This window comes from Protopterus annectens, chromosome 6.part0, assembly GCF_019279795.1.
Source record: "Protopterus annectens isolate FY-2018-M chromosome 6.part0, PAN1.0, whole genome shotgun sequence".
NCBI lineage: Eukaryota > Metazoa > Chordata > Ceratodontiformes > Protopteridae > Protopterus > Protopterus annectens.
In genome coordinates, this window is record NC_056737.1 from 803,092,276 (window position 1) to 803,100,510 (window position 8,235).

An 8,235-nucleotide genomic window follows, 5' to 3' on the forward strand; every position below is an offset into this window, starting at 1 on the left:
ATGGCACATTGGGACAGCAGGTAACCCTGGTGACCATGCCCATGTCGCTGCTGGGGTTTCCACCTTTTCCATTTTCCGATCTGGGATATTTCCGGGACTCACATCTGACTTTACAGGCCGACACATACAAATGGTCACTATATAGCATAGAAATTCACTTGTTTGCCTAAATAATTTGCTTATTATTGTGGCAATTTCCTTGCTTATTCTGTTTATTGTGTCATTTAGGTATTTCTGTTACAGAAATAACCAATTCATGCTACCATTACATTACATACGGGATATCATTGTGTCCTACAATCGTAGCACATCAGCCATTTCTAATACGTTTTTTCGGGACACAACTGTCCATGGAGAGACTGCCCCAACCAAAGTGGGACAGGTGGTGACCTTAGTCGCTGCTCCTATGTCGGTGCGGCGCGCTGACATGCGGCTGTACACCTTCTCTGAGTGTAAACACTGACAGTGCATTGCGGTCTTATGTGTATCCTTTGCTCCTTGGACGGGTACACTTATGCCTTCGTGGCTTCTATTTGCTTCTCCGTTAATTTGGAGCGGGACTATGTTGCATACTGTACGTGCGTTTCATTCTGCACGGGACCTGGCTGCTGCCATTACTATTGTGGGCGGACCGTGGCTGTCAGCACATTAGGTTGCTCACCTCATGCCGGCTTAGACACGCCTCCAGACGCATCCTACCTGGGCTCGCTCACGTACACTACGCACGTGTCTGTGATTCCGGTGCACTCTCATTAATATGTATATGGTGCTACTGCGCCGGATATTCCATGCACCACCGGCGCAGGCCTTACGCCGGCCTTGCGCCGAGCTTCATGAATCCCGGGGAATAACCTATCCTTTGATCTACACATAGCTCAGCCTATCCAGAAAGTTCATAAAAAATGGGAACCCTTTATAGACACAAAAACTTCCTCACAGACAAAGCAAGACTCACTCTAGCTCAAACTCACCTCTTATCAACACTTACCTACGCTGCACCAATCCTGACACATATTAAAAAATCACACCTGGACAAACTAGAGTCATGCTATAATAAAATAGCCAAATTTGCCAACAACTCTCCTTTTAGAACACATCAATGCCAAGTACTAAAACAATTACAATGGCTTGAATTCCCACACCTACTATCTTATCTACAATTCACTTATGCCTTCAACATCATAAACTACCCTGAGAAAAAACTCCATCCTTAAAACAGCTACTAACCTCCTAGTCTTCCAGCCACCCTCTCCACTCATCAAACAAACCTCTCCTCAGTATCACATCTGCAAACAACACTGCAGGCAAAGCTCTTTTCTCCCACATCATAGCTAAAAAATGGAACAACCTCCCTACTAATATTATCCTCTGCAACAACAAACTCTAACTTTAAAAGACTATTAAAACCACATCTCAGGGAAAGCTAGATCTGTCCATGTATCACTTGAAAATTAGTATATCTTTTCTCCTCCTCCACTATCCTCTATTATTCTACACTTGTTCCTACACACTTACATATACTTACTTCCAATTAAGCCACACTGGCTTAATATCTCTTTCAGTGTACACTCATTAGAAAAATGTAAACTGTCTTTGACTGTATTTAAAATAGCAAATGTAGTCTCTACTATTTCTGTTTTTGTAAGATTTTGTTTACAAATATCATAGATAATGTTATATCATGTAAAGCATGTTTGAATTACTGTGATTGCTTCTTGTACATGTCTGACCGTAGATATTATGTTTGTTTTTCCTACTGTTTGTATTTTTGTGCATATTTTCATATTGTATTAACTTGTATCTTCTTGTCAGTTGTGGAGCTTTTCTCCCCGGGCATCCACTGAAAATGGACCTGGTCCATTTGGATTTTTCCCAGTTAACAAATGTAAAATAAAATAAATAAAAATAAATAAATAAAAAGTTTACTGCTAGAATAACTTTTATAAATGAATGAATTAACAGCCTTAATTCAGCAGAAAATAGATGTACATAATGGCGATTATTCCTTGATTTCTTTCTAAAGCAGTATGGCCCAAAAAGATCCACTTACATATTTGACACATTTTACCCACACGTGAATTTATTTTATTTACATATATTAAAATCAATTCTGTATTATCTTCTTCATCTTCAAATAAAATAAAGAACAGACTAGGCCCCATAAGCTTGGATTTTCTCCATGGCAATCATTTTTTTTTAAAAAAAGCTAGCCAAGTAGATTTAAGTATGTCATCAGAACTAATGTGTATATTAACAGTTGAAAGTTTTGCAAATGACAAAAGTTGCTTGTTTAATGCTTCATGAATATTTCCAGTTTTAGCCCCTGGTAAATAGTTAGCTATCCAGGTCTGAATATGTTTGTAACAGATACAGCTATCACTCCCCTTAATTTCTGAGATACCCATACAGAGGATTGTATCTTGATTTTACTTTCACTATTACTTTTGTCCTCATGAATAGAACGTCTTGGAAAAAATAAACTGAGGTAACATAGAATATATGAGAGCCTGACATGGTATTTAACTTGGTCATTTTCTCCTAAGATTCTAATGGGGCCCTGAGAAATATTACTACACTTATCCAAGTATTAAGGTGATGCATATAATAAGTATAGCTTTTACCACAATTTTTATGTTTTAGATTTCATCTTATAAGGTTGTTTTTTTAGAGTGTCTGTAGGTAGCAGAATCACCCGGACCTCCTCAGTCTACAGACAATGTTTCATTTATTTTAGGCATTTAACTGGGCTAGAAACTGACACCGTAGATTTTCTTTTCCTAACAGTAATCAGTCTGTTTAATGTCATCTCCATGAATATTGTTATTTTATGAATTTTGACACTTTTGCTGCCATTTTTGAAAATCCTGAGGTAGGTTAATTTCATTTGTTGGGTGAATTGAAATTCCACACTGCTCATATTGACAATAAATACTTTTCATTACCAGGGAACTAATAATCAGTGTTATCTCTTCATCTGCAGGTAATAGAGGTGATATCCTCTCTTGATGGTTTTAACTTTCTTATACTCCCTTTTACTATCCTTCTTTTCTTCAATTAACAGGTCTCACTGTGATGCAGTTATAGCACTAGTAGATAAACTAATGTTATCAGAAAGGAATTATGTAATTTGATAAATCCAAACTGGGTCCTGCCTTTTCCAAATTAATCACAATTTTAATACATTTGTAAGTTCTTTTTTTAATGTGCTTCAATTCTGATCTGAATCTGAAATAAAGCTGTGAAGTGCCAATGTTAACTGATAGTAATTGTTATTCATTTGGTATGCATTATCTCCTACAATGATTATTGTCTGAGAACCCATGGAAAGAGCACAAAAATAAATAAATAAATAAAAGCAACCTTATCTTTAATCACCATGTGTCCACAGTAGTAAGAAAGGCATTCTATGTTGCACATCTCATAAGTAAGGGCATCCCATCCAGAGCTAAGGATGTTATAACTGTACTCCCCTGTACTCATCCCTTATCAAACCACTAATAGAGTACAACACTCCTTTCTGTATGTACCCCACCAGACACCTGTAGCAGCTGGAAAGACCTCAGAGGTTTCTCACCAAGAAAATTCAGGACCTTCAACACATGACCTACATGGACAGACTGAAGGCCCTGTCATTGTACACAGTATCTTAAAGGCTGCTGAGAGGTGACTTGTGCCTAGCCTATAGAGCAGTCTCAGACCCTGCCCTAATGGAAATGCTGCAAATCTGCAAGTCAAATGGTACAAGATTCACTCACTCTTAAGGATCTTAACCTAGCCTGTGACATTAACAGGGCATGCTGGAGAGACAGGTATGTCTCCCAGAGATTGCTACACCTCTGGAACAAATTCCCAATTCATGTGAAACAGAGCTCCTCAATAATCCTATTTAAGTGTAACTTAAGACAACTAGATGGGAGATCTTAAATTTACCCTGGGGTTGTCACCTATGTCCCTCTTGGATAAGGCCAGTAAGTGCTGATCATAGACTTGTGCTGCAAGTATAGGCCACACGACTTGGTCAGTAAGGGAACAAGGGTATAACATGGCTAGGCTTATAAAGGCCCTAGGGCCAATAGCCTAGTAACCTCCCATGAACCTGTGAACAAACCACATTCAATTGAAATGTTCATATTAGAGAATTTCAGGTAAGGGGCAAAGTACTTGTGTTAGTGCCCACTGATGAGAACATATTTCTTGCTAAGAAAAAAAAAAACAATTGAAGTGTTAGAGAGAGAAAACTGAGAAAAAAGAAAAGAAAATAAAACAAAAAAAGAAAGAAAGAAAACCTGATTAGATATATCACATAAATTTTCTGAAGCCCTGGAAGGAGAAGCAGTTTTTTGTATAGTTACTATATTCCACCGTCTGAGCTATGTTTATAAAAAAGCAGCGAGATGACCACAGCTCGAACAAGGCTAAGCGTTTAATGACAATACATCAATAAAAACTAATCCACAGTGCAATACAGTTAAGCGCTTTCATCTGCATAAGCAGAGTTCCTCAGAACAATAAACACAGTTTGAATTCCTCCTTTTAAAAAACTTTTTGGCGCCAATAATTCATCCTGATATTTAAAGTGCTAGTACATATATTCCAGTCACCTCCTCATATTGTGTTTACTAAAATTGATTAAAAACAATATGTTAACATCAAATTACAATACTTTGCTCTGATTTAAAAAATATGTAAAAACACTTATATAAATAACTGTCATCTTTAAAATTCTTGTTAAAACGCCATTTAATAAATATATATATATATATATATATATATATATATATATATATATATATATATATATATATATATATATATATATGTACTAGTTGCATTACTATAAAGACTTAATATGCATATAAATAACCAAAACACTATTCAATACATCATAGTAACTTTAAAACTATTAATACATTGCTGTACAAATCACTTATATTTATCTAATATTTTTAATTCTTTATTGCAACAACAGAAAAGGTTTAATAGATATATAATCATTGATATCAGGTTCCCTGGTTGCATCTGTCCGTATCTGCCATGCACTTTCTCTTTTACTAAGCAAAGCTTTATAATTACCCCCACGGGAATTAAAAATATTAGATAAATATAAGTGATTTTTACAGCAATGTGTTAATAGTTTTAAAGTTACTATGATGTATTGAATAGTGTTTTGGTTATTTATATCGATATTAAGTCTTTATAGTAATGCAACTAGTACATACATATATATTAAATGGCATTTTAACAAGAATTTTAAAGATGACATTAGTTATTTATATAAGTGTTTTTACATATTTTTTAAATCAGAGCAAAGTATTGTAATTTGATGTTAACTTATTGTTTTTAATCAATTTTAGTAAACACAATATGAGGAGGTGACTGGTATATATGTACTAGCACTTTAAATATCAGGATGAATTATTGTATTGCACTGTGGATTAGTTTTTATTGATGTATTGTCATTAAACGCTTAGCCTTGTTTGAGCCATGGTCATCTCGCTGCTTTTTTATAAACATAGCTCAGACGGTGGGGTGCCATCTCTTAGCTTGATCTTCAGGTGTTGTTTTGGATTATTTTGTGTTGAATAGTTACTATATTAATTGAAAAAAAAATAAAAACCCAACAGTATGTTCTGAAATAAAGGTAAAGATATGAGAAACATTGTAAGTAACCAAGAAGTAGGAAGTTAAAGAACTGGTACTCAGGAATAGGGACATTTTATCAGAGCTGCTTGACAGAATTGAATTCTTGTGAAACGTAAGGCAGTAAAGACAAATTATAGGTCATGTCTAAACTTGAAGTCATAGAGGAATCATAGTGTCAGTGGAATAGCCACCTTGCCCTTGTCCCTAAACTCAAATAAAATTACTTCAAAGAACTGAATAGTATATCCAGATATAATTCTTGTTCCATAACTAAAGTGAATAAATTGAGAGAAACATTGAGTAAGGCTAAATTTCTGTCTATGCTGGACTTGACTAAGTGTTATTGGCAAATCCCATTAACTCTGATAACTAAGGAGAAAACAACATTCTCCACACTGACTTTTTCATTATAAAGGTATGTTATTTGGCCTTCATAGTATGTCAACAATGTTTCAGGGGCTTATAGATAAGATGCTTAGACCCCATATCAGATATGCCACAGTTTTACCTGATAATGTAGTTATTTTTAATGAAGACTGAGAAATCTACCTTACCAAGCTCTAAGCTACTCTGATTCTCTATGACAAAATACTTTAACAGCTACACACGCCAAGTGTAAATTGGGTATGACTAAAATCCAAAAGTGGAGTTATTTGATAGGAAAGGGCCAATAATACACCAAGCAACAAGGCAGATTTTGCATGTAATTGGCCCATAGTTGTTGTCAATAAGCAAGTCAAGATCGTTTTGAGGATGGCCAACTATTACTGAAAATTTCAACACTATAACTTATAACTTGACTGATTTAACCAAGGGTAAGGCTACCTTGAATGTCAAATTGATGTGACAGGCAGACCAGGCATTCAAGAAATTAAAGAGCATGAATACCTCTGAAGTAGGCTTAGGAACAGTACTGGTGTATGTTTGTAAAGACATCTGACCATAGTCTGTCTCTAATAAAACTCTTGGAGGTATAAATCATGTTGTGGTTAATAGATTTTATTCTGAAGAGGACCGCAATAGTCTGAGAATAACAAAAAGCAAATCTAATCTGGCAGCTTGTATGTGTATTTAATTTAGCCTGTAAAGTATAAAATCAGCAGTTCTTCATCTTAAGTTGTTATTTTTGGAACACTTTCCAATCACAATACACACTTTTTAGCTGACAGTTACACTATGTAATATATTTTTGTCATCTAAATGACAGCTCAGATTGCCACATTACTGGAAACGTCTCCATTTTGAACAAATGTTTCTCATGTTCTTACACCTAACAGTACTGTAGTCATACAGAATGTGTAATAAAGCAAAATCAAAGCATATACAGATCTATTTATTTGTCTCTACAATGTTTCTAACTCTGACAATATCTTTTGTTCAAACAAAGCTTGGCTGAAATAATTCCACAGGGCACAATTATATCTTCTGTCCCAAAGTCTATAGAAACAATGCCTAAAATAGTTCACAGAAGGCAATTATATTTTCTGCCCTAGCTTAGATTTGAGGAAATCAGTTCTGACTCTCGTACTTTGGTACATGAAGAGGACAAGCACACAATTTGCCATATCAACTGAAAGTTGAGTAATGCTGGGCAGAGGTATTTGACAACTGAGTGAGAGTACCTGTCCTTTAAATGGTCTTTAGCTACCCTTAAGTATTATCTCTTGGGTGAAAAATTTATACTGGTTACACACTATGTATCCCTTCAGTTGATCAGCAGACAGACAGACAGCAATTTCAAGCTTGCCAGGATGACTTTGTCACTATAGCCCTTCCAGTTAAAATAATGTACTGCTCAGGCTGATGTCGGCTAGATATAGATGGGCTGTCCCAGACCTATCCCCAACATGATGTCACTAGAACAAATAGCTCTATGTTCTACAGTGGGAGGATTATGTAAAGTGGCTAATTTTCCAGTTTCAAACAGTAGGGGGAGCACTAAAGAAGATAGCAAATTCTTGAATGAGGAACCCATATTGTATACATGGCCGGCCTTAGGCATAGGCGAACTAGGCGACCGCCTAGGGCGCCCTACAGGCCAGCCTTGTAAAGGGCACGTTATGCATTTATTTACTTATTTTTTTAAGTTTGCGCTCTTCTTGGCGCTGAAACCAGAGGGTGGGGGAGGCGAGGCTAGCACCCTCCCACTTACAGCTGTAGGTTAGCCAGGAGGCTAAAAAAAAAAAAACGTTTAGTTTGAAGTGCAAGAATCTTCTCCTTTAAAGCGAAACTTGCGTGCGTCACGACACAAACATCATACAAATGCATTCTGCAGTTCCGCTCAGAATTTAAGCCAGCAGTTCAAAAGAAGAGTTGTTGTCTGTGTTTCCGCGTGTGGCCATTTGGGTTATAAAGAAGGTAAGTGTATGTGTGTGTGCGTTTATGTGTAATTTAAACTGTTTATTTCTGTATGAGAAAGAATGTGTGTGGGTATGTACGTATGTGTATGGAATTTAAATTCGTTGTTCTGTTTGTATGAGATATAAAGTGCGTGTATGTTACTGTGTGAGAGTAGGTGTGTATGTGTGTGTGTGTGTGTGTGTGTGTGTGTGTGTGTATGGAATTTAAACTAGCCGTTCGTTCCTTTGAGAG